This window comes from Vipera berus (assembly GCF_964194415.1).
Source record: "Vipera berus genome assembly, chromosome: 4".
Classification (NCBI taxonomy): domain Eukaryota; kingdom Metazoa; phylum Chordata; class Lepidosauria; order Squamata; family Viperidae; genus Vipera; species Vipera berus.
In genome coordinates, this window is record NC_138206.1 from 79,307,830 (window position 1) to 79,332,259 (window position 24,430).

General features: G+C 38.8%; 1 protein-coding gene across 4 annotated transcripts in view; it reads left to right on the plus strand.

The window, feature by feature from the left end:
• The window catches only part of LOC308667820 (E3 SUMO-protein ligase ZBED1-like), a 309,814-nt gene that overhangs the window by 200,763 nt on the left and 84,621 nt on the right, over positions 1 to 24,430 (plus strand). Inside the window, exon 3 of one of the 4 annotated variants that reach the window (XR_014026384.1) lies at positions 22,271 to 22,292. The exons of the other annotated variants lie outside the window; for them this stretch is intronic. The gene's annotated coding sequence lies outside the window, so the exon portion shown is untranslated. Of the gene's footprint in view, positions 1 to 22,270; positions 22,293 to 24,430 lie in introns of those variants that run through there. 4 annotated transcript variants of the gene reach the window in all.

Consider the following 24,430-nt stretch of genomic DNA (forward strand, 5'->3'; position numbering starts at 1 on the left):
GTGAACCTGCATGACTCCAATGCCCCAGAACTCAATGACTTCAACCGATTTATGTCATCCTTTTTTTTTAATTGAAAAGTTTTACAATACTTTTTTAAGATAGAAAAAAGAAACAAAAAAAGAAAAAAAACCCTCCTCTCCCTCCCCTCTCCCCACCCCACCCCTACCCACCCCTCCCCCCTCCCCGACTTCCCAGAGCTGAATATAGGGTATAGTATTACAAACATAAGCTAAAATATGCTAACAACCCAAAAGTAAAACATTAAATTCTGTCGCACTTTAACTCTCCATAGTCATCATACTGTATTACTAACATATAACAAATAACTAATAATACATCATATAAAACCACTACTTATTCAAATGCTAAATGAAACTTTTTAGTCCCATATTTATTCTGAATATATTCAATCCATCTTCTCCATTCCACAATATATCTCTGTTGCGATTGTTCTTTCAAATATGCTGAAATCTTTGCCATTTCCGCCAAATTAGAAACTTTCAAAGTCCACTCTTCTATAGTAGGCAGTTCCTCCTTCTTCCAATATTGCGCTACTAAAAGTCTTGCTGCCGTAATTAGATTCAACATCAATTTAGTATCTATGACAGTAAAATCTATAATAATACCCAACAAAAACAACTGCGGAGAAAACTTTATCCTTTTGCATATTCCACCAAATTTTAATCCAAAAAGCTTTAACTTTTTTACAAGTCCACCATATATGAAAATATGTTGCATCCTCACAACCACACCTCCAGCATCTGGGCTGGCAGTTCGGATACATACTTGCTAATTTTTTAGGATCTAAATGCCACCTATAAAACATTTTATAAAAATTCTCTCTTAAATTTTGGGCCTGTGTAAATTTTACGTTTCTAACCCAAATCTTATCCCAAGTATCCATTGTTATAACCTCCTGAAAGTTCTGGACCCACTTTATCATACAATCTTTAACAAGTTCCGTTTCTGAATCAATTTCTATCAATGCATTATATATTCTTCTTATATGTGCTTGACCTTGATCTCTAATTTGTTTTACCAAATTTTCATCCGTTATCGAGAAACCAACTTTCTGATCCTCTTTCCATCTTGCCTGTAATTGCCCATACTGGAACCAAGTTTGTACAATCTTTTCTTCTTTTAAAATATTATATGGCTTTAAGTGCCATACATTCCTTTCTAGCCTTAAAATTTCCTTATATGTAGTCGCATCATGTTTAAATCCAACATTTATATTTTCTATTGCATGTTTAGGTATTGTCCAAATTGGTATTTTATAATTTAACTTATGTCTATATTTTTTCCAGACTCACAACAGAGCATACCTTAATATATGTATCTTAAACACATTATCCACCTTCTTATCATACAATAAGTATGCATGCCAGCCAAATAACAAGTCATAACCCTCAAGATTTAATAATCTCCCTTGTGTTAAATTAAACCAGTCACTTATCGATGATAAAGCAGCAGCCTCATAATATAATTTAAAATTAGGCATTTTAAGACCACCTCTTTCACGCGTGTCTTCCATTATCTTAAATTTAACTCGTGGCTTTTTCCCTGCCCAAACAAATTTATTAATACCTTTTTGCCATTTCTCCAGATTTAAATCCTTTTTAAGTATAGGTATCATTTGAAATAAAAACAAAAATTTTGGCAAAACATTCATTTTCACTGCTGCAATTCTTCCCAATAAAGATAATTGTAATTTTTTCCAACTATCTAATTCTTTTTGTATTTTTACCCATAAGAGTTCATAATTATTCTTATATAACTTCACATTTGAGGCTGACAGATAAACCCCCAAATATTTAATCTTTTTAACTATTTCAAATCCCGTTAACTCTTCTAGAGCAACCTTTTGTTCTATGGTCATATTCTTTGACAGTATTTTGGTTTTTTGTGTGTTTATCTTAAATCTAGAAACTTTCCCATATAACATTATTATCTCCATCAACTCTACAACTAAGTAAATTGGTTGAGTTACTGTAATAACCAGGTCGTCCGCAAACGCTCTCAGTCTATAATCCTGATCTCTTATTTTAATTCCCTTAATTTTATTTGAATCTCATATTTTAATCAATAATATTTCCAATGTTAAGACAAACAGCAAAGGGTGACAATGGACATCCCTGTCTTGTACCCTTCTTGTACCCTTTTCAATATTACATGTTTCTGTCAGACTACTGCTGACTATTATACGAGCTGTTTGCTTCTGATATATTGCCCTAATAGGTTGTAAAAATTTTTCCCCAAACTCCATTTTCTCCAGTACTTTCACCAAAAATTGCCAATCCAATTGATCAAAGGCTTTTTCAGCATCCAAAAAGATCAGCGCTGCGGAGACCTGGTTATTTCTTTCCAAGAATTCCAATAAATCTACAATATGTCTCACATTATTCTTCATTTGTCTACCACTTATAAATCCAGTTTGATCACTATGAATCACTTGCTGCATTACCTTCATTAATCTATTAGCTAAAATTTTTGCAAATATCTTATAATCAGTATTTAAAAGTGATATTGGTCTATAGTTCATCCAAACATTCAATGCAAACAGCGAGCCCTTGAAATGCAACCAAAATATCTGCCCTTATTTCTGTATTCTTCTCCTCAATAAGCTCAGCTATTTCTTGAGATTGTTTTTTCAAAGCCTCTTGCAAAGCATCCTGCAAATCATTTATTGTTAAAGCTGGTGCGGGTGTGGGTGCCGGGGGAGGAGGCATCAAAGCCTGTAATGAAGATTGCTGAACTGGCGAAGCCCCCACACTTTTAGGAACTTTAGTTGATTTAGTAGCCATTTTGGCACCACCTAGTTCTATTGCGCACTTTCACTTTCCGCACCGTTTGCAACTTTTCCACAAAGTAGTCTGAGTTAAAGTTCAAATGCTTGCTATTACAGCATTCTCCTGCACAGCTCTGCCTGCATCCAAGTAATCCCCAATTCCCTCTCGATGGCAGGGATGGTTGCAGCGTCCTGCTCTGCTCCAAAGCCTTGGAGCAGAGGCGTCCCAGAGTCCAGAGCAAACTCAGGCTTCGGGGGGGGGGGGCTCACACCCTTCAACCACCAGGGTTTAAACTCTGGCGGTCTAGGGGAGCTCTACCCCTGCCTTCTCCTGAGGAGCGAGTTTCCGAGCTGCCAAACAGCTGATCGTCGCTGTTTTGGGCAGCTCTATGGAGACAACGGGGCTGACAGCCGAAATGGCTGCCGCCAACAGAGCCTTGCCACCCGGCCACAGACTGGGTGGTGAACCTGCATGACTTCAATGCCCCAGAACTCAATGACTTCAACCGGTTCATGTCATCCTTGAGGAGGCAGTTCGAGGATCCTTTGGCTGATCGTAAGGCCCGGGAGAGAAAATGGTGAGGCAGGGCAGACGGCTGGTGGCTGAATATACCCAAGAATTCCAAGCCATTGCCAGTAAGCTGAACTGGCTGGAAGACATCCTCCACAGCCATTTCAAAGACAGGCTAAACTACGACCTGTATGACGCTTGTGCTAAACTACGACCTGTATGACGCTTGCCTGCCTTGAGGAGACCCACACCATCTCGACGACTGTTATGTCCTGGCAGAGGAGGCAGAGATAGACCTACTGAAGAGGCACCACTGGGGGAAAACATGGGGCCGCCCGCCACCCGAGCAAACACGCGAGAGGGAAAAACCACCGTCCATGGCTAAAAAATCAACAGGCTGTTTCAAATGCGGGAGAGAGGGTCACCGCACCACAGAATACCTCTCAAAAGCCCCCTAGCATAAATCAGAGGCATCACCCTCCAAGAGACTAGGGAAGTCCCAAGGCAACCCAAAAGAATCTTACATGAAGGGGACAGAGGCTGTAGAGTCCACAACCCCTGCCAAGAACTGGGATTGGATTCCGGCCTACACCACAAGGGCGGTGGACACCTCAGAAGACAGCTCAGAGGGAGAACCATTGGTAAGTGGATCCATTCCACCCATCCTTAAGACAGTGACTATATTAGCTTCCTCTATGCCTGAAGCCATCAAAGTAAAAGACTCTGGTTGCACCCGCTGCCTCATCAGCCCGATGCTGGTGGGGAATTTGAGCATCCCAGTGAGGAGACTAAAACAACCAATCTCTTTTAGCCAATTAGATGGGTCAATAGCAGGGGGGTGGCCCAACTACCCTAGCCACTTTACCAATTCACCTATCCCTGGGGACTCATGAGGAAGACATAACGTTTGTAGTGGCCCCAGGCATGGAATGCCCAATGATTTTAGGACTGGAATGGCTGAAGAAATGGAACCCGGGGATAAATTGGAGGACAGCAGAACTCAACTTCCCAGAGGGGGAGCATAGGAGCTTAAAACCCCAAAGTATCCCCCCAACCCAAAGAGAGGAGTCAGCATCAGTGGGGGAAGAGAAGGGGTTACCAGAGATACCGAAGGAATACAGGGACCTTGCTGACGTTTTCAGTGAGGAACGGGCAGATGAGCTTTCTCCCCACCGCCCCACAGACTGTGCTATAGAATTCAAACCAGGGGTAAAACTCCCAGAGCCCAGGATGTATGCCATGAGCCCAAAGGAAATAGCGTAGATGGAAAGATTCATAAAGAAAAACTTAGAAAGAGGATTTATTGAGCCTTCCAAACCCAAAGTGGCCGCCCTGGTCCTGTTCAGGGAGAAGAAGGATGGTTCTTTTCGCTTGTGCGTGGACTATAGGTCTCTTAATGCAATTAGTGAATGTAATCTGTATCCCCTACCCCTAATGAAGGTTATGCTATCCCACCTATCGAAAGGAAGGATTTTTACCAAACTAGACCTGAGAGAAGCATATTACCGCATTAGGATTAAGGAAGGAGACGAATGGAAGACTGCATTCAATTGCCCAATGGGTTGCTACCAGTTCAAAGTACTGCCATTTGGGCTGCAAGGGCCTCCCGCAGTCTTTATGCAATTAATTAATGATGTGCTAAGAGAGCACGTATATAAGGGGGTCCTGGTTTACCTAGATGACATCCTGATAGTCACTGAGACCAAAGAGGAACATATCAACCTATTCAGAGCAGTCCTGAAAAAGTTGCGGGCTGCCCACCTATACTCTAAATTATCGAAGTGTGAGTTCCACCAGGAAAGAATAGACTATCTGGGATATCGCATATCCCCAGAGGGCATCGAAATGGACCCTGAGAAAATCAGGGCAGTATTAGAATGGGCACCACCCCCGCACACGGAAGCAATTGCAAAGTTTCCTGGGGTTTGCAAATTTCTACCGCCAGTTCATCTCTTCATTTGCCCAAATAGCCCTGCCCCTCACAAACTTGTTGAAAATGAGCGGGGGGTCCCCAGTGAAACCTACCCAGCCTCTGAAGAGGACAATGGAATGTCAAGCAGCATTTGAGAGGCTAAAGAGACTTTTTTCTGCTGAACCTGTCCTGAGATACCCAGATCCCGATAAACCTTTTGTAATACAGGCAGATGCTAGCAATGTGGTGGTGGGAACCATATTATTACAGGAAAATGATGAGGGGGCCTTGCAACCATGTGCATATACATCCAGGAAACTCACGGAGAGAGAACAATGTTGGCCCGTGTGGGAAAAGGAGGCTTATTCTGTGAGATGGTCATTACTTACATGGCACCAGTTCCTGGAAGGAAATAAAATCCCCTTCCAGGTCTGGACAGACCACAAAAATTTGGAAACACTAAAAACACCCAGGAAACTCACTCCTAAGCAAGCCCACTGGTCCCAACATTTTCACCGATTCAATTTTACTCTCAAAACACTTACTGAAGGGGAAGAATTTCCTGGCGGATGTATTATCTCGCATGCCCCAATATAACAGCACATGGGCCACTGAATCTAAACCACTTGTTCCTGAATAACAACTGGCAGCACCAGTTACCACCAGGGCCCAAGCTAAAATGAAGCCGAAGGTGGATAGACTAACTGGAATAGAATTCTGAAAGTTTTTGGAAAGCGATGAATGGTTCCAGAAAAATAGACATGTGTGCACAATTAAAAATGGACTACCCTGTGTGGGTGAGAAGTTATACATACCTGCCACCCAGAAGATCAATTTCATGCAACTGTGCCATGATACAAATTCAGCAGGACATTTCGGGTTTGTAAAAACCTTACAGTTAACTAAAAGGCAATTTTGGTGGCCATCCATGAAAAAGGACATAGAAAGCTATGTGGGCAGCTGTCAAATTTGCGCGATGGCTAAGAGGCTGCAAAGGAAATCACCAGGACTGTTACAACTGGTTGTGAATCCCTCAGCCCCATTGAAAGAAATAGCCATGGATTTTATAGTGGAATTACCAGAAAGCAATGGGAACACTGTAGTCTGGAGTGTCACAGATGTTTTCAAAACAGGTGCATTTCATACCATGCCAAAAGATCCCGACTGCAAAAGCCTTAGCAAAACTTTTCGTGCAGCATATTTAGAGATTGCATGGGGCACCACAACGCATCATATCTGATAGGGGGGTGCAATTTACGTCAGCATTTTGGAAAGAATTTTTATCCCTTTTAGGAACTACTCAAGGACTGACATCTAGTCATCATCCTCAATCGAACAGTCAATGTGAAAAATCTAACTCAGTACTTGAGCAATATTTAAGATGCTTTATTAATTGCCAGCAAACAAACTGGACGGACCTACTGCCTTTCGCAGAAGTGGCATATAATAATGCAGTCCACTCTAGCACAGGTTACACTCCTTTTCAAGTAGCTACCGGTCAAAGTTTCAACCCCATGCCAGAACTAACCCCAAATGAACCAGTAATTCCCGAACTGAAGGAATGGATTGCTCAATTACAAAACATCTGGCCAATCGTTAGGAAAGCTTTAGATGAAGCTAGCCAAGCATACAAGACACAGGCGGACAAAAAAAGAGTCGATCCCATACCATTCAGGGTGGGAGAGATGGTATATTTATCCAGAAAATACCTTAAATCACTACAACCCTGTAAAAAACTCGGACCAAAATATATGGGACTTTTTCCAATTAAAAGAATCATAAACCCAGTAACAGTTGAATTAGGAGTATCCCTAAATCTTAGCAGATACTCCCAATTTTTCACTGCAGTTTACTAAAAAGAGAACAACAGTCACACCTATGAACAAAAACCCCACCACCACCACCTCCCATCATGGTGGAAGGAGAACAACACTTTGAGGTGAAGGAAATCCTAGATTCCAGGAAACACTATGGAGCAATTCAATATCTAGTAGCTTGGAAACACCTCTCCTCCTCAGAAAATGAGTGGGTCATTAAACACCACATTAGAGCACCAAAGTTGCTTAAGAGGTTTCATACAGAATATCCTAACAAACTGGGCTAACATTTATATTTTATTTCCTCTACAGATGGACCTATCTTTCTTTTAAGGAGAGCAGATTGTCAGAATCCATTTATATCCCATTCCTAAATCCCTATCTGTATACCCCAAATCTCACCCCTCACTGGATTCTGCCATTCCCAAGGAGGAGAAGAGAAGATGTTAATTGGCCATCCCTATCCATTAGATGCAAGGTTGTTTATTCAGCCTGCCTGGAGGCCATCATCAAATACCAGGGAAAGAACCTTTGAACTGAGAAGAACAAAGAAAGTGGGGGGGAGAGATTCTGGTCTGTATCTCCGGTTGGAATCTGAAGTGGAAAAAATAAATGTCGTAAAGGCATGGAACATCCCTTTTCCCATGGAAGGTTTTGACACCTGAACCTTAATTGATCCGGGACTGACCAAATGGACTGAGGGGAGGTTTTTTTTTACTCGGGGACACTTTAGAAGTATCAATCTGCAACATAGTTTCCAGATCCTGTCTAGATTTCCCACTGACAATCATGTTTTAGTAAAAGTTCCTGCTTGGACAATCCTGTCTCCAAGAGTTCTTCTTTCCTAATATGTGGATTGGGGTGGGTCCTGACAATAAGTATGCTTAACTATAAGTGACGTTTTTTTTAAAAAAAGCAGGTTTGTTGGTTATTGATTATGGTATTCTGCACCTATTTATTGATTATGGTATTCTGCAAGTAAAACTACTTAAAGCAGATTATCCATAAAATTAAATGAAGAGAAGAAGCATTCTAGAAAAAGACAGTGGCACTTCTGAATTTTTGCAAAGAAAATTATATACAGTAAGTATGCATGTGCAGTCATGAGGAGATTAAGGGTGAGTGTCCTAGCAGTGTATCTGTTAAATCCATTGTCTTTCCCGAAGGTCTTTCTTCATCCATTTTAGTTGAAAGAACAGTTAATTTTATAAAGTTGCCATGAGTCCTTCATGTTATTCTCAAATAACCAAAAATAAGAGATCAATATTCCTCCTTTTGAATTACTAATTTTCAAAAATTTGGGTAACTTCAAAGCTATAGATTTAAATAATAACATATGAGTACTGTGCAGAAAATGACAAATGAATTTCACAGTTATTCTCAGCAATTTTTTTTAAAATTCCATTTATATCCCGCCCTTCTCCGAAGACTCAGGGCGGCTTACAAGCTTAGCAGTATTTTATTTATTTATTTATTTTTATTTTTTTATTTAATCCCACTTATATCCCGCCCTTCTCTGAAGACTCAGGGCGGCTTACAATTTAAAGCACAAACCAATGTGCTTAGCAATAGCCTTCATTCTATGTATATGCCTGCTTATTAGGGCTTTTGCCCCCCCCCTCAAGCGGCATTATTACAAAGTCAGCTTAATTGCCCCCAACAATCTGGGTCCTAGTATTTCTATGCTACTCTATTCCAGAATGGCTCCAAGTGAGTAATCTAGTGTGCAAGTACATTTATAGAAAGTTTACTTGCCAATAAAAATAAAAATGCATACATTGCATAGGTGGCAAGAACTTTGACTATTGCCATATGTTACTCCCCTGACAAATATCTAGGAAATTAAATACAGGTTTATTTTTACCCGATGAAGTGGGAACACTCTCAGAACTTTCTTTTGCCTTTGCTGCATATCTTGTGCAGTAATAAATTGGTAATAATATAGACAGTCCCTCTTGCTTTGCTCTCCATCTTACCTCAACAACCTGTACTAAATTTTCAATTGTTTCAGCTTTGTTGTAGTTAGTTGCAAAATCATGTCCGACCTATCGCAACCCCATGGACAATGTTCCTCCAGGCCTTCCTGTCCTCTACCATCTTCTGGAGTCCATTTAAGCTCACGCCTACTGCTTCAGTGACTCCATCCAGCCACCTCATTCTCTGTCATCCCCTTCTTCTCTTGCCCTCAATCTTTCCCAGCATTAGGCTCTTCTCCTGTGAGTCCTTCCTTCTCATTAGGTGGCCAAAGTATTTGAGTTTCAACTTCAGGATGTGGCCTTCTAAAGAGCAGTCAGGGTTGATCTCCTCTAGGACTGACCGGTTTGATCGCCTTGCAGTCCAAGGGACTCTCAGGAGTCTTCTCCAGCACCATAGTTCAAAGGCCTGAAATCTTTGGCATTCAGCCTTTCTTATGGTCCAACTTTCACAGCCATACATTGCAACTGGGAAGACCATAGCCTTGTTTATACGCACTTTTTTATTGAAAAGTTTTAAAATACATTTTAAAAAACATCCTCCCCCCCTCTTCCCCTCCCTACTCCTCCCCCCCTCGACTTCCCAGAGCTGAATACAGGGTATTAACTGTTACCAACCTAAGCTAAAATATGCTAACTAACTAAAAAAACACAGTAAGTTCTATCGCACTTTAACTCCTCTTAAACATAACTAAATAACCAAATAATAATGAGTAACTAATAATACATCATATAATACTAATACTTACTCATATGCTAAATGAAACTTTTTAGTCCCATATTTATTCTGAATATAATCGATCCATCTTCTCCATTCCACAATATATCTCTGTTGCGATTGTTCTTTCAAATATGCTGAAATCTTTGCCATTTCCGCCAGGTTTGAAACTTTCAAAGTCCACTCTTCTATAGTAGGTAGTTCTTCCTTCTTCCAATATTGCGCTACTAAAAGTCTTGCTGCCGTAATTAAATTCAACATCAATTTAGTATCTATGACAGTACAGTCTGTAATAATACCCAACAGAAATAACTGTGGAGAAAACCTTATCTTTTTCTTAAATATCTTCTGCATGTTCCACCAAATTTTAATCCAAAGAGCTTTAACTTTTTTACAAGTCCACCATATATGATAATAAGTTGCATCATCACAACCACACCTCCAGCATTTAGGCTGATAATTTGAATACATACTTGCAAATTTTTTAGGATCTAAATGCCATCTATAAAACATTTTATAAAAGTTCTCTCTTAAATTTTGTGCCTGTGTGGATTTTACATTTCTAACCCATATCTTTTCCCAAGTATCCATTGTTATAACCTCCTGAAAATTCTGAGCCCATTTTATCATACAATCTTTAACAAGCTCCGTTTTTGAGTCTATTTCTATCAACGCGTTATATATCCTTCTTATATGTGCTTGACCTTGATCTCTAATTTGTTTTACCAAATTTTCATCAGTTATCGAAATACCAACTTTCTGATCTTCCTTCCATTTAGCTTGTAACTGTCCATACTGAAACCAAGTTTGTACTATTTTTTCTTCTTTTAAAGTATTATATGGCTTTAATTGCCATTCATTCCTTTCCATCCTAAGAATTTCTTTATATGTAATCACATCATGTTTAAACCCCACATTTATATTTTCTATTGCATGTTTAGGTATTGCCCAAATTGGTATTGTATAATTTAACTTATATCGATATTTTTCCCAAACTCGCAACAGAGCATACCTTAATATATGTGTCTTGAAAACATTATCCACCTTCTTGTCATACAATAAATATGCATGCCAACCAAATACTAAATCACAACCCTCAATATTCAATAATCTCCCTTGTGTTAAATTAAACCAATCGCTAATTGATGATAAAGCAGCAGCCTCATAATATAATTTAAAATTGGGCATTTTAAGACCACCTCTTTCACGTACATCTTGTATTATCTTAAATTTTACTCTTGGTCTTTTCCCTGCCCAAACAAATTTATTAATACCTTTCTGCCATCCCTCCAAATTTGAATCTTTTTAAAATATAGGTATCATTTGAAACAAAAATAAAATTTTTGGCAAAACATTCATTTTCACTGCTGTAATTCTTCCCAATAAAGACAATTGTAATTTTTTCCAACTATCTAATTCTTTTTGTATTTTCAACCATAACAGTTCATAATTATTTTTATATAATTTCACATTTGAAGCTGAAAGATATACCGCCAAATATTTAGTCTTTTTAACTATTTCAAATCCTGTTAATTTTTCTAGAACAACCTTTTGTTCCAGTCATATTTTTAGACAATATTTTAGTTTTTTGCATATTTATCTTAAATCCAGAAACTTTTCCATATAACAATATTATCTCCATCAGATCTACAACTGAGTAAGTCGGTTGACTTAATGTAATAAACAAGTCATCCACAAATGCTCTCAATCTATAATCTTGATCTTTTACTTTAATTCCCTTAATTTTATTTGAGTCACGTATCTTAATAATATTTCCAATGTTAAAACAAACAACAAAGGTGACAATGGACACCCCTGTCTTGTACCCTTTGCAATATTACATGCTTCTGTCAAACTGCCATTGATTATTATTTGAGCTGTTTACTTCTGATATATTGCCCTAATAGGTTGTAAAAAATAACCCCAAACTCCATTTTCTCCAGTACCTTAAATAAAAATTGCCAATCCAATTGATCAAAAGCCTTTTCAGCATCCAAAAAAGTCAGCACTGCAGAGACCTGGTTATTTCTTTCCAAAAATTCCAGTAAATCTACAATATGTCTCACATTATTTTTCATTTGTCTACCACTTATAAATCCTGTTTGGTCACTATGAATCATTTGCTGCATTACTTTCATTAATCTGTTTGCTAAAATTTTTGCAAAAATCTTGTACTCAGTATTTAAGAGCGATATTGGCCTATCATTTTTGGTTTGGGTAAGATCTTGATCTTCCTTCGGAATCAGCGATATAAAAGCTTTTTTCCACGGTGGAGGCACTTCTCCTCCAGATTGGATTTTTCTAAATAATTCTTTTAAAGGTTCCACCATTTCTAGCTGTAAATCTTTATAATAAATGGCAGTCAAGCCATCTGTTCCTGGCACTTTCCCCACCTTTTATTGTTTAATTGCTAAAATAATTTCTTCATCATTTATCAATTGATTCATCCCTTCCCTTTGCTCTTGTGTAAGAACAGGGATATTCACTTCTTGTAGATATCTATCTTTATCTATACCTTGAATTTTATCCCTAGCATATAACTTAGAATAGAATTCAACAAAAGCCTTTTTAATAAGATTTTGCTGAAACACCTCTTTCCCCTTATATTCTATTTTATCTATGTTACGTGACCTTTGTTTTTTCCTTAACAAATAAGCTAGTCACCTACCTGGCTTATTAGCATTACAAAAAGTATTATGTTTAACATACCGTAGGTTGGTTGCCACTTGATCTGCCATCAACATATTAAACTGACCTCTTAACAAAGTAATTGCTTCTTTCATCCTCTTGTCAGATGGATTCAAAATTAGAGCCTTCTCTTTCCTCTTAATTTCCTCCTCTAACTCTTTACGCTTATATTCCAATTTATGCCTATGTTTGTTATTCAAATATATTAACACTCCTCTCATATAAGCTTTACTTGCATCCCAAACCATTTCAATAGAGGTACACTTATGCATATTTATATTAAAAATTCTTTCGTCTGTTTTTTTTACATTCATCCACATTTTCTTGATATCTAAACAGATTTTCATTCAATCTCCAAGACCTCCACTCTCTTTATCCAGTTCCAACCATACTGGACTATGATCTGATAGTGTTCTTGGACATATCTTAATCTTCTTAATCCTAGAAAAAAATCATTAGTAGTTAATACAAAATCAATCCTGGAAAAAGATTGATGTCTATCAGAAAAAAAGTAAAATCTTTTTCCTCCAAATTTCTTTCTCTCCAAACATCTCTCAATTCCAAGTCATCTTTCATCTCAAAAAAAGATTTAGGCAATCTAGCATGATTTGGTGTACTTTTGAAAAGGCCTTTTTTGTCTTTCTGTGTGTCCAGGACTCCATTCCAGTCTCCCATCAGAATACATGATTTATAATCCCACTGAATTATCTTGTTATGTAAAAGTTTATAAAATTCTCCTTGCTGTTGATTAGGTGCATATAATCCAACTAAAAGTATTTTCTTGCCTTCTATTAAAAGTTCAATTATAATATATCTTCCTTGTTTATCAGTTTCAATTAGGTTAGCTGTTAAATTCTTCTTCACATAAATAACTACTCCATTTTTCTTATCTGGAGCAGACGCGCTGAACTGTGTACCCAATCTAGAGTTTATCAAATATTTTTGATCTGATGCACGAATATGTGTTTCCTGTAAACAAATAACATCGTTTTTAAATTGTTTCAAATACTGAAATACTTTCTTTCTCTTTTGCGGGGAGTTTAATCCATTAACATTCCAGGTTAGAAACTTTTTCGCCATCTTTTGCGACCTGAAGTTTTTGGAGCGCATCTTGCAAAACCACCTGCACCTGCCTCTTCGGTCTCGCTCCTCCCACTGCTTCACTATAGGTAGCTTCTTGAGATATGATTGTAGCTTTCTGTTGTTCTTGTTCTTGTCTCATTCGTCTGATTGCAGCCCGTGTCATTCTTTGTTCCTTAACCTCTTCTGACGATGTCTGGGGCTGCTCAACTTCTAAAATTTGCTGGGATTCTTTAACCATCCGCGAAACAACTTCTTCATCTCCTTGTATACTCTCCATTTGAGTCTGACGCGCTTCTTCTTCCTTCCTTCCTTTAAATTCTGGAGATGGTGGAGGACCTCCCTTCAATATGTTAGAATAAAAATCTCGTGCCTTCAAAACTGTATTAAGACAGTTAAAATTAAAACTTCTTGCTCAGCCACTTTAAATCTATTATTATAAAAAGCTTGAATAATCACATTTCTAATCGATCTCTTTGCAAAGTAGACCACCACTTCTCTAGGTAATTTTCTTTGTCTGGCAATCCAAGAATTGACATGAAATATTTTGTCTATATCCCCTATAATATCTTCCGCTTGACACTCCAAGATCGGTTCGAGAGCTTGTGCCAATAACTCTTTCAAATTTTCCTTTGGGTCCTCTTTCAATCCTCTAATCCTCAAAGCAAACTCCATATCTCTATATTGTATCATAACTTCATCATCATCAATCTTTTCCATCTTATTTTCGGCTTCCAACATTTTAGAATCCAATCTCAGATTATTTTGATTCACCTCTTCCACACGCTCATCCAGACACTCAATACAAACTGCAAGCTCCTGAAATTCAGCCAAAATGTCTGCTCTTATTTCAGTATTCTTCTCCTCAATAAGTTCAGCTATTTGCTGAGATTGTATTTTTAAAGCATCTTGTAAATCTTTTAATGTTAATGCAGGTGCGGGTGCCACAGGAGGAGGCATCAAAGCCTGTAATGAAGAATGCTGAACTGGTGAAGCACCAGCACTTTTAGTAACAGAGGCTTTAACAGATTTAGAAGCCATTTTAACACCCAGTTAATTTTCGTTGCGCACTTTCACTTTCCACCCCGCTTGCAACTTTGTTATTTCCCTGTGAAATATCCAATTCTTTAAAATCACTTATTAGATCACTTCCAAATATTTATAAGGGGTGATTGTAAAAAAAGGCACAATTTCTTTCTTCTCAATCTACATAATATTTCTTCTGTTCTTTTATTCTTCCCATTGTCACTAACAATTCACTCCTGCATCAACTTACTTTTCTTTCAAAGTAAACCGGAGTTAAAGTTCAAATACTTGCTGTTTCAATATTCTCCTGCACAGCTCTGCCTGCATCCAAGTAATCCAAAGTTAAATGTTGATTGCAGGGATGGTTGCAGTGTCCTGCTCTGCTCCAAAGCCTTGGAGCAGAGGAGTCCCCGAGTCCGGAGCAAATTCAGGCTCTGTGGGAGCTCTCACCCTTCAACCCCAAACATTTTAACTCTGGGGGTCTAGAGGAGCTGTACCCCTACCTGAATGCTCACCCTCCCCTCTTCTTCCATGGAGAGGGTTTCTGAACTGCAAAACAGCTGATTGTCGCTGTTTTAGCAGTTCAAATGGAAAGCAACGAGGCTGATGGCCGAAACGGCTGCCATCGACGAAGCCTTGCCACCCGGAAATCCGACTATATGCCATGGCTTTCCTCCCAAGGAGCAAGCGTCTTTTAATTTCTTGGCTACAGTCCCCATCTGCGGTGATCTTGGAGCCCAGGAAAATAAAATCTGTCACTACCTCCATTTCTTCCCCATCTATTTGCCAGGAATTGAGAGGGCCAGATGCCATGATCTTGGTTTTCTTAATGTTAAGTTTCAACCCAACTTTTGCACTCTCCTTCTTCACCCACAACAAGAGGCTCTTTAGTTCCTCTTCACTTTCTGCCATTAGAGTGGTATCACCTGCATATCTTGGGTTGTTGATATTTCTCCCGGCAATCTTAATTCCAACTTTTGATTCATCTAGCCCTGCCTTTCTCATGATGTGCTCTGCATATAAGTTAAATAGGCAGGGCAACAGTATACAGCCTTGCCAGACTCCTTTCCCAATTATGAACCAATCAGTGGTTCCTTGTCCAGTTCTCACTGTTGCTTCTTGGCCCACATATAGGTTTCTCAAGAGACATCTCTTTAAGAATTTGCCACAGTTTGTTGTGATCCACACAATCAAAGGCTTTAGCATAGTCAATGAAGCAGAAGTAACCCTAAGGCCCACTTCACTTCACATTCTAGGATGTCTGGCTCGCGGTCAGTGACCACCTCATCATGGTTATCAGGGACGTTAAGCTCCTTCTTCTATAGTTCTTCTGTGTAATTTCTTAATCTCTTCTGCCTGTGTTAGGTCCCTGCCATTTTGGTCCCTTATCATGCCCATTTTTGCATGAAACGTTCCCTTCATCTCTCCAATTTTGTTGAAGAGATTTCTGGTCCTCCCTATTCTATTGTTTTCTTCTATTTCTTTGCACTGTTCATTTAAGAACGCATTCTTATCTCTTCTAAATATTCTCTGGAATTCTGCATTTAATTTGGTGTATCTTTCTTTTTCTCCCTTGCCTTTCACTTCCCTCCTTTCCTCAGCTATTTGCAAAGCTTCCTCAGACAGCCATTTTGCTTTCTTGCATTTCTTTTTCTTTGGGATGCTTTTGGTTGCTACCTGTTGTACAATGTTGCAAACCTCTGTCCATAGTTCTTCAGGCACTCTGTCTATCAGATCTAATTCCTTAAATCTATTTGTCACCTCTACTGTATATTCATCAGGGATATGATTTAGTTCATACCTGAGTGGCCTAGTGCTTTTCCCTACTTTCTTCAGTTTAAGCCTAAATTTTGCAACGAGAAGCTCATGGTCTGAGCCACAGTCAGCTCCTGGTCTTGTTTTTACTGACTGTATAGAGCTTCTCCATCTTTGGCTTCAGAGCACATAGTCAATCTGATTACTGTGTTGACCATCTGGTGATGTCCATGTGTAGAGCTGTCTCTTGGGTTGTTGGAAAAGAGTGTTTGCTATGACCATTGTATTCTCTTGAAAAAAATTCTGTCAGCCTGTGCCCTGCTTCATTTTGTACTCCAAGGCCAAACCTGCCTGTTATTCTGGTTATCTTTTGGCTTCCTACTTTAGCATTCCAATCCCCCATGATGATAAGGACATCATTTTTTGGTGTTAGTTCTATAAGCCAGAAAATTCTCACTCCTGGCAGCAGAAATTTAATTATAGCTTTCTAATTGTAAAGTCTATGCAATTACGTATCTTTAAAGAGAAAACTCAAACAAAAGTCTTGATAGGTGAAAAATCTCCAGAAAGTTAGAACTGACATGATGTATTATTCCAACTTGTGTCAATCAATATGCATTCGTTTCTTCTTAATAATGAGCAATATTATGTATAGCAGTAGGTAAATGAATGAAAGAACATAGCACAAAAGAAGCAGTAATTGTAGCCGAACTTAGATTAGTGTTATATGTTATATCCTTTTTTCATATATTATGCTGCATCTTGTGTTAATGGAATATGAAAAAACGCCTAAAGTACAAGATACTGAACCAAACAAAATAAGGCTGTTGTTCCATTGTAACATAATACATGGTGCAAGATACCTTGTAGACTGGACTTCCAGTTTGTCACACAGCTGCTATGGACGGCTGGGAGACTTGCTCTTTCTCCCCTGTCCAGTTTCGCATCACTGGGGGACCCTGAAAAGGGCCAAAAGTCACCCCGAAGAAGTGACAAGCAAGGAGGGGCGCTCGCTGGATCGTGAGAGAGCTGCAACTCTCCCATTAGACCTGGCGTTCCCTCCAAACTGGTGGATGAAAGGACCGGCCATTATGGCTCATCCCTAGGCTGTGAACAGCTGAAGTCACATTTTCCACCAGGCAACTCTTAAAGCAGCGCGGAAGAGACTGGGTGAGATCTACCTCTTTTACACCCTAATTACTTTCTGTACCTCCTTAAGCTGCTAAGCATTTTCCCCCTGCGGTGAGGGAAGTGGGACATTTCCCCTCCCTCCAGAAAGAGCGGTGACTAAATACCCAGGGGCATTTTAAACATTGAAAAAGTAACTGAATCCCAATTGGAACTTTATTTATCAAAGCGTGTGGATTGAAAGACTTTTTATTTCCTATTTTTCATTGTCTACTTCTGTTGGAAATCTGGATTCTTTCTTATGAAACCAAAAAAGAAAAACTGAAAAGATTAAGACAACTTTGGGACTCAAAGGGAAACTTTAAAAGGGGCCTGGCTGACTGCCAAGGGAAATAAATAAGATACATAACCTTGAGAAGTTTGAAACAACAGCTGTGAAAGGCTTTGTGTTCCCTACCTAGAAAAAAATCTCTCTTTTGGATTTTCTAAGTGTAAAGCCTTTAACGTAAAATACCAATATGGAAGAAGACCAGGAACAAAATTTCCTTATAGATGAAGATCAACAAACTCTAGCTATGTTGAAAACATTAATCCAAATTCTTACCACAACCAATGAAATACTAAGAGGCTATGTGAAGGAACAGGAAGACAGCCCAGATATGAAAGCCCAAATTTCAACTACAACTAATTTAATTTAATTTTTATTTTATTTTATTGAATTTATATACCGCCCTTTCCCGTAGGACTCAGGGCGGTTAAACTAAAGAATCATCTGTACAAAATACAGCAGAAAAAAATGAAACCTTCAAATACTATGACAGAAGAATCTACTATTCAACAAATAATGGCATTTGAAAATTCAGAAAAGACATCAACAACTTGGAAAAAGGAAAAGGTTTCTTATACAACTCAGAAGGATCTAGAGGATCTAGAAAAAGAACAGTTGGATGAGAAGATAAACAATTCAGAACAACCATGTCAATATGGAAGAATAAAGAGACGACCCACTAGACCTAGAAGTGCTCTCAAAAAATAGCAACCGGATGGTTTTGTCAATATCAATTAATATACATGATATTACAAGACTGGTTCGATGACCCAAAAACAAGGACCTGGAAGATGATTTGGCAAAGGAAAAAAGCCAGAATAAGACTCAAGAGGAATGGAGTTTCAACCATCTTATTGAAATCTAAAACAGAAAGTACTTAAACAGATAAGATGAGTATGTTGAACACAAGACATTGTTATGAACTGAGATAAAGAAAAAAATTTGGTCATTAAAATTTAGCACTATAAATACTAATAGCTAATTTGAATATTGATTTGTGTATAAAGGTCATGTAAGGGTGAACAATGTAGATAAGCTAAAAACTTGTTAAAAGTAATAGGTCTATATGGAATGTTAAAAACGGAAATTATTAGTTTAAGCAAGAGATAGCAGATACAGAGAGGAAGAGAGAGGAAGTATTAAATACTGAAATAAAAAGAAATTTTGATTATTACTTAAAAAAACCCTGAAAACTAGCAAAAAGGAAGGATATCATATTGTATCCTTAACTTGTTGACATAGAGGGTCAGAAGTTAAGTAGATGGGATGTGTATTTTGAATATTAGACTTTGTGAGGAATAATGATAGATGAATTGGGAGTATATTAAAAATTTTGGGAATGATAAATATCAAACATTAAATCTAAATGTTAGTGGAAATTAAAACTGAAAAATATATTAGGTCATTGATTGTCTAAAAGATTGTATGTTAAAACAACTAGAATATGTGTTAACTAAAAACTTTGGATATATGTAAGAAAGCTATCTTCTATGTGATTGATAAGATAAAATTTGTCTTTTAATTTACAAATAGTATATATGAAGGGAAAAAGAGAGGAAATGTTTATGGTAGCAATCTGAAATCTGTACTAATGATATCTGTATGTAATTAAATCAGTCACCACATTGCTTTTCAAATATGTGAATGTAATCTTAAAAAATCAATAAAATTTGTATTAAAAAAGATACCTTGTAGACTGACATAGATTCATCTTCCTGAATGCTATCATTCTTCATTCTTTTTTCTATGTAAGACTGTAACCTCACTCTACGGAGGATAGAATTTTTAATATAGTTTTTAAAATATGGTTTGATTGCTCCACAGACTTAAAATTAAGGTCATTGGTCCCCATATATTCCAGTAAAACAATATCTTCATTATATGCTGGCTGTACAATTGTAGTACATCATTCCTTCTACTTGCCTTTCATAGCCTACAAGATTATATTTCTGGATCTATAAAGACTTTAACATAATTCACCTATACTTTGTCCAACAAAGGATGATTTTCTCACTATAGTCCATGTTTATCACTGGTTACTTTTTATATTTACTTTACATATATTCTGTGTATATCAATGCTTTTGTGATTCTTGTTTTGCATGACATATGTCCTAATGCAGGGCTTTTCAACCGGTATAGTACACGAGCACCTGGCTGGTGGTATGTGGCGTTGCCTTCCTCCCCCCTGCCTCCCGCTGCTGCCTCCCCCCGCCTCTCCCCTCCGACCCCCCACTCCTTACCAGCTCAGTTGCTGCCAGAAAACATGCTGCTTGCCAGCAGCCTGCAAGCAAAGAGCGCGGGCGCAGAGTGAGGCCCCGCCCTCCCCTTGGACTCATTGTCAGCAACCTTCCCCCTGAAGCAAGCCTGAGCCTGAAGGGGACAGAGACATCCTTGGCAGGTAGGTTGTCCATTTTCTTTTCCTCCTCCCTCTTCTCTTCTCGATGTTCTTTATGGAGGGGAAAGCAAAGCGGCAATGAGACACCAGGACTCATCCCGCAGCAGCAGGTGGGAATCAAGGCCCACATTTTTTTTCTGATCTGCGCCAAGGTAGATGAAGCCATCAGAATGTGGAGGGAAAAACACGTCCACCTGACTCCCTCCCCCCATTGTTGGCGACTCTGTAGAGCTGGCCCCGACCTCCGCTGACTGGAGCCCGTCGGTGGAGGTCGGGGCCGGGGGTACAGAGTTGTCAGCTGATCAGCAGCCCTGTATGCATCCTCCTGGGCCCACAGAAGCTCTGGCAACTCTGTAAGGCTGGCCCCAACCTTCACAAGTGGAAATTGAGGGAGATTGCCAGGAGCACGAGATCCGGCGTTTCTCAGCACGTGCTGATCTTGTTTCAGATTTCTTTCTGTTGCTCAGCGCTGCTCAGAAACGCGGATTCCCTCTGCTGCACATCCCAATTCTTTCCTTGCAGCAAGGCAAGCATTTGGGACGAGGAGCTTGAGATCTGGCATTTCTGAGCATGCGCTAAACTTGCGCTCCTGATAGTCTCCGTCTTTTTGTTTCAGCTTGCTTTCTGTTGCTCAGCGCTGCTCAGAAATTCGGATTCCCTCTGCTGCGCATCCCAATTCTTTCCTTGCAGGAAGTATTTACTGGCCTCACTTAGCAACCTCAAACTCCCAGAGAAGGGAGGGAGGGAGGAGAGGAGGGAGGGAGGGAAGGGGAGATGGGAGGGAAGGAAGGGAAGGGGAGAGGGGATGGAAGGAAGGGAAGGGAAGGACTTTGACATTATAGATGTTCTTCTTGGAGGGGAGGTCTCCAGGTGGACAGAGCAAGACAGAAGGGAGACTTCTGGAGACTACATCTTTGCAGCAAACTCCTCTGCCATTATACACATATTGGAGAGAAAAGTAGACTTTCTAAGGATGTTTTCCATTAGAATTCCCTTTCTAGTGAGATCTACCCTGACATCTTCACAACATGCATTGTCTCTCTTGTTTGAATCTGCTTATTTGTAATTTCCTTCATTAGCTACAGTTTTGAAGCAGTTGTAATCTCTTTCAATCTTGATCTATTTGATTTCTTCAGAGTTTCTTATTTCTTCCTGTCAGTTGTAATATGTTACACATTAAGATCCTTGGGCCCCCAAATTTTAATTACTTTACTTTTCATAGCAAATTTCTGCCAGTTTGAATCAAAGTATAGTGCTCTCTGAGCTTTGTTTCAAAGAAACAAAAAACCTTTAAGATCACTCCTCCCTATACTAACAGGGCAAACCACTACTTGAATATAAATTAACAACAAAACCCATTCCCTACCTACTAGCACTGCTGATGTTTCATAATTGGGGTAATGAAAATCTGCAAGAAAACAACCAAGTTCAGAGAGCACCAAGGACCCCTCATGTCAACCCTTAGCTATAAATACTCTCCTTGATCAGTTGAATCAAAGTGTTATTCTTTTCAATATTTCTGAACTTACTGCACCCTTCTGGGTTGCATTATCATTATCATCATCTTAACTTGCTAAGCACATTGATTTGTGCTTAGATTGTAAGCTGCCCTGAGTCTTCGGAGAAGGGTGGGATATAAATGGGATTTAAAAAAAATCACAGCAGCAGAAAAATTTGCATTTCAATTGGATGAAAGCACTGACATCGCTGGTGAGGCACAATTAGTTGTCTTTGTGCGTGTTCCTGATTCAGATGATATACTGGAACACATATTATTTTGCCACGCACTACCTGGCAGAACAACTGGGGAAGAAATATTCACAATAATTGACAATTTTTTCACTGAATATGGAATATCATGGACTTGGTGTGTAGGAATTTGTTCTGATGGTGCAGCAGCTCTTAGAGGAAGAGCTTTGGGGGTGATAGCACGAGCTAAGGCAAGAAACAGCTCCATTGTTTCAAATCATTGCATCTTGCATAGACATGCACTTGCTGCTAAATGGATGAGCCCAGTGTTACATGAGACTTTGGCGGATGCTGCAAAAATAATAAATTTCATCAAAAGCCGGCCATTGAATGGATGTTTATTCCGACAGTTATGCAAGGATTTGGATTCTGAGCACATCACTCTTCTCTTTCATACAGAAGTACGTTGGTTGTCAAGAGGTGAAACATTATCGAGATTATTCGAGCTACGAGATGAAATGCACCTGTTCCTGACAAATGTTTCATCACCCCAGCAGAAAAGTTTCAAAATGTCTTTTGGGTATCCTGCCTTGCCTATTTGGCTGATATATTTAAAAAGCTAAATGAATTTAATCGGTCGCTGCAGGGCCACGGTCATAACATGTTTGTTATGGAAGACAAAGTTTGTGCCTTCCACAAAAAAATCTCCCTGTGGATAGGACAAGTAGAAAAAAAGAATATTGCCTCATTTCCCAATGTGTCAGAGTTTATTGAACTAAATTCTATTGTTGACACTGAGGGCATTGAAACAGCCATTAAAAATCATTTGGAAAAATTGCACACAGAGTTTGCATTGTATTTTCCATTCGTCTCAACAGGATGTGATACTAGAATTTGCTGGGTTGCATCACCCTTCACCTTGGGCAATATTCAGAACTCTGACCTTTCCTCTCCAGAACAAGAGGCACTTCTGGAATTGATATCAAACCACAGTTTGAAGGAACTGTTCAATGAAAAAACACTGAGTTCTGGAGCCAAGCTGCAAAACTATACCCAGAAGTGGGGGGGAAAGGCTATCGCAGCCTAATTGCCATTTGGTTCCACATACTGGGGGATTGAAATGGAGTGATTTCACCACTTTGGGATAGAACATCTACTAAAGGGATCAAACCATCCCAGGGCAAACTACCAAAGTCATTTTTTGAAATGATGGACAGTTTAACACTAACAGACTCATGGAGGCATAAAAATGGCTCTGCAAGAGAATATACCTTTTTCTCAGAAAGGCACAAATCCTTCTCAAGGATTGATATGAAATGGATCTCTAAAAACTTAGCAAATATAATTTTGAAAGTTGACATTCTACCTAAATCTTTTTCTGACCATAATCCAGTTGTATTGGTCCTTAGAAAAAAGAGTTTGAGTTATAGATGGAGATTAAATGAATCTATTTTACAAAAAGAGACAATTGTAAAGGACTGTAAAAAGAAATTACACAAATATTTTTATAACAATTTAGGTAAAGGGACTTATCTAATAACTGTTTGGGAAGCTAGTAAGGCAGTTATGAGGGGTTACTTTATACAATACAATTGGCTAGAGAAGAAAAAATCTTTGGAAAAGACCCAAAAGATACTTGAAGCAATCAGACAGAAATAGATCTGCAAAAGTCACCTACAGACCCTAAAATTTTGCACCAAATTAATTTACTATGCCAACAACTCTCTATGTTGACAGTTCAAGAAATAGAAATAAAATTGAGTTGTGTCAAGCAAGGACACTTTGAGTTTGCAAATAAACCAGGGAGATGGTTGGCATATAGATTAAAAAGGAGAAGGAAAAGAGAATGATTGAAAGAAATTGTAAAGGTAATAAAGTAATAACTGATAATGACCAGATTAAAAAATATTTTCACAATTTTTATTCTAATTTGTATAGGATGCAAGAGTTAGAAGGTCAAAAATAGATGAATATTTGCTTAGACAAAATTTGCCAAAACTTTCACAAACTCAGGGTCAATTTATGAATGACCCAATAACTGCCTTTGAAATATCAGAAGCTATAAGAAAAATGAAATCAGGCAAATCCCCAGGCCCAGATGGACTTACAAGTCAATGTTATAAATGTTTTGAAGATGAACTTCAGCCATTAAAGGATGTAATAAATGCTATATTACAGGGGGGAAAATATCCCCAAAATGAATGGAAGCTAATATCGTGTTCAATCCACATCTTAAGAAAGAAGGACTCTTGGAGACAAGGTTGTCTAAGCAGGAACTTTTACTAAGAAATAGAAGTTAGTGGGTATAATAGACAGGATCTGAGAAATCCCTTCACAGATCGATATTTTTAAATATTTTTAAATGTCCCCAAGCAAGCCCCACCCCACAGTTCATTCGGTCAGTTCTGGATCAGCCAAGTTCCAGGTGGCAAGAGGAGAGACATCAGACCATTCGTAGCAGGATCATTTCCACCCCCTCACATTCCATCCAGAGAAACAAACCAGATTCCGGAGGGTTTCATTCCACCCCCTTTCTTAGTTGCCCATAAGATGAGAGGGAAAATGCCCAGTGAGAGAGTAATTGATCTTATTGTGATGGATAGCAGGCAGGTGGCATAA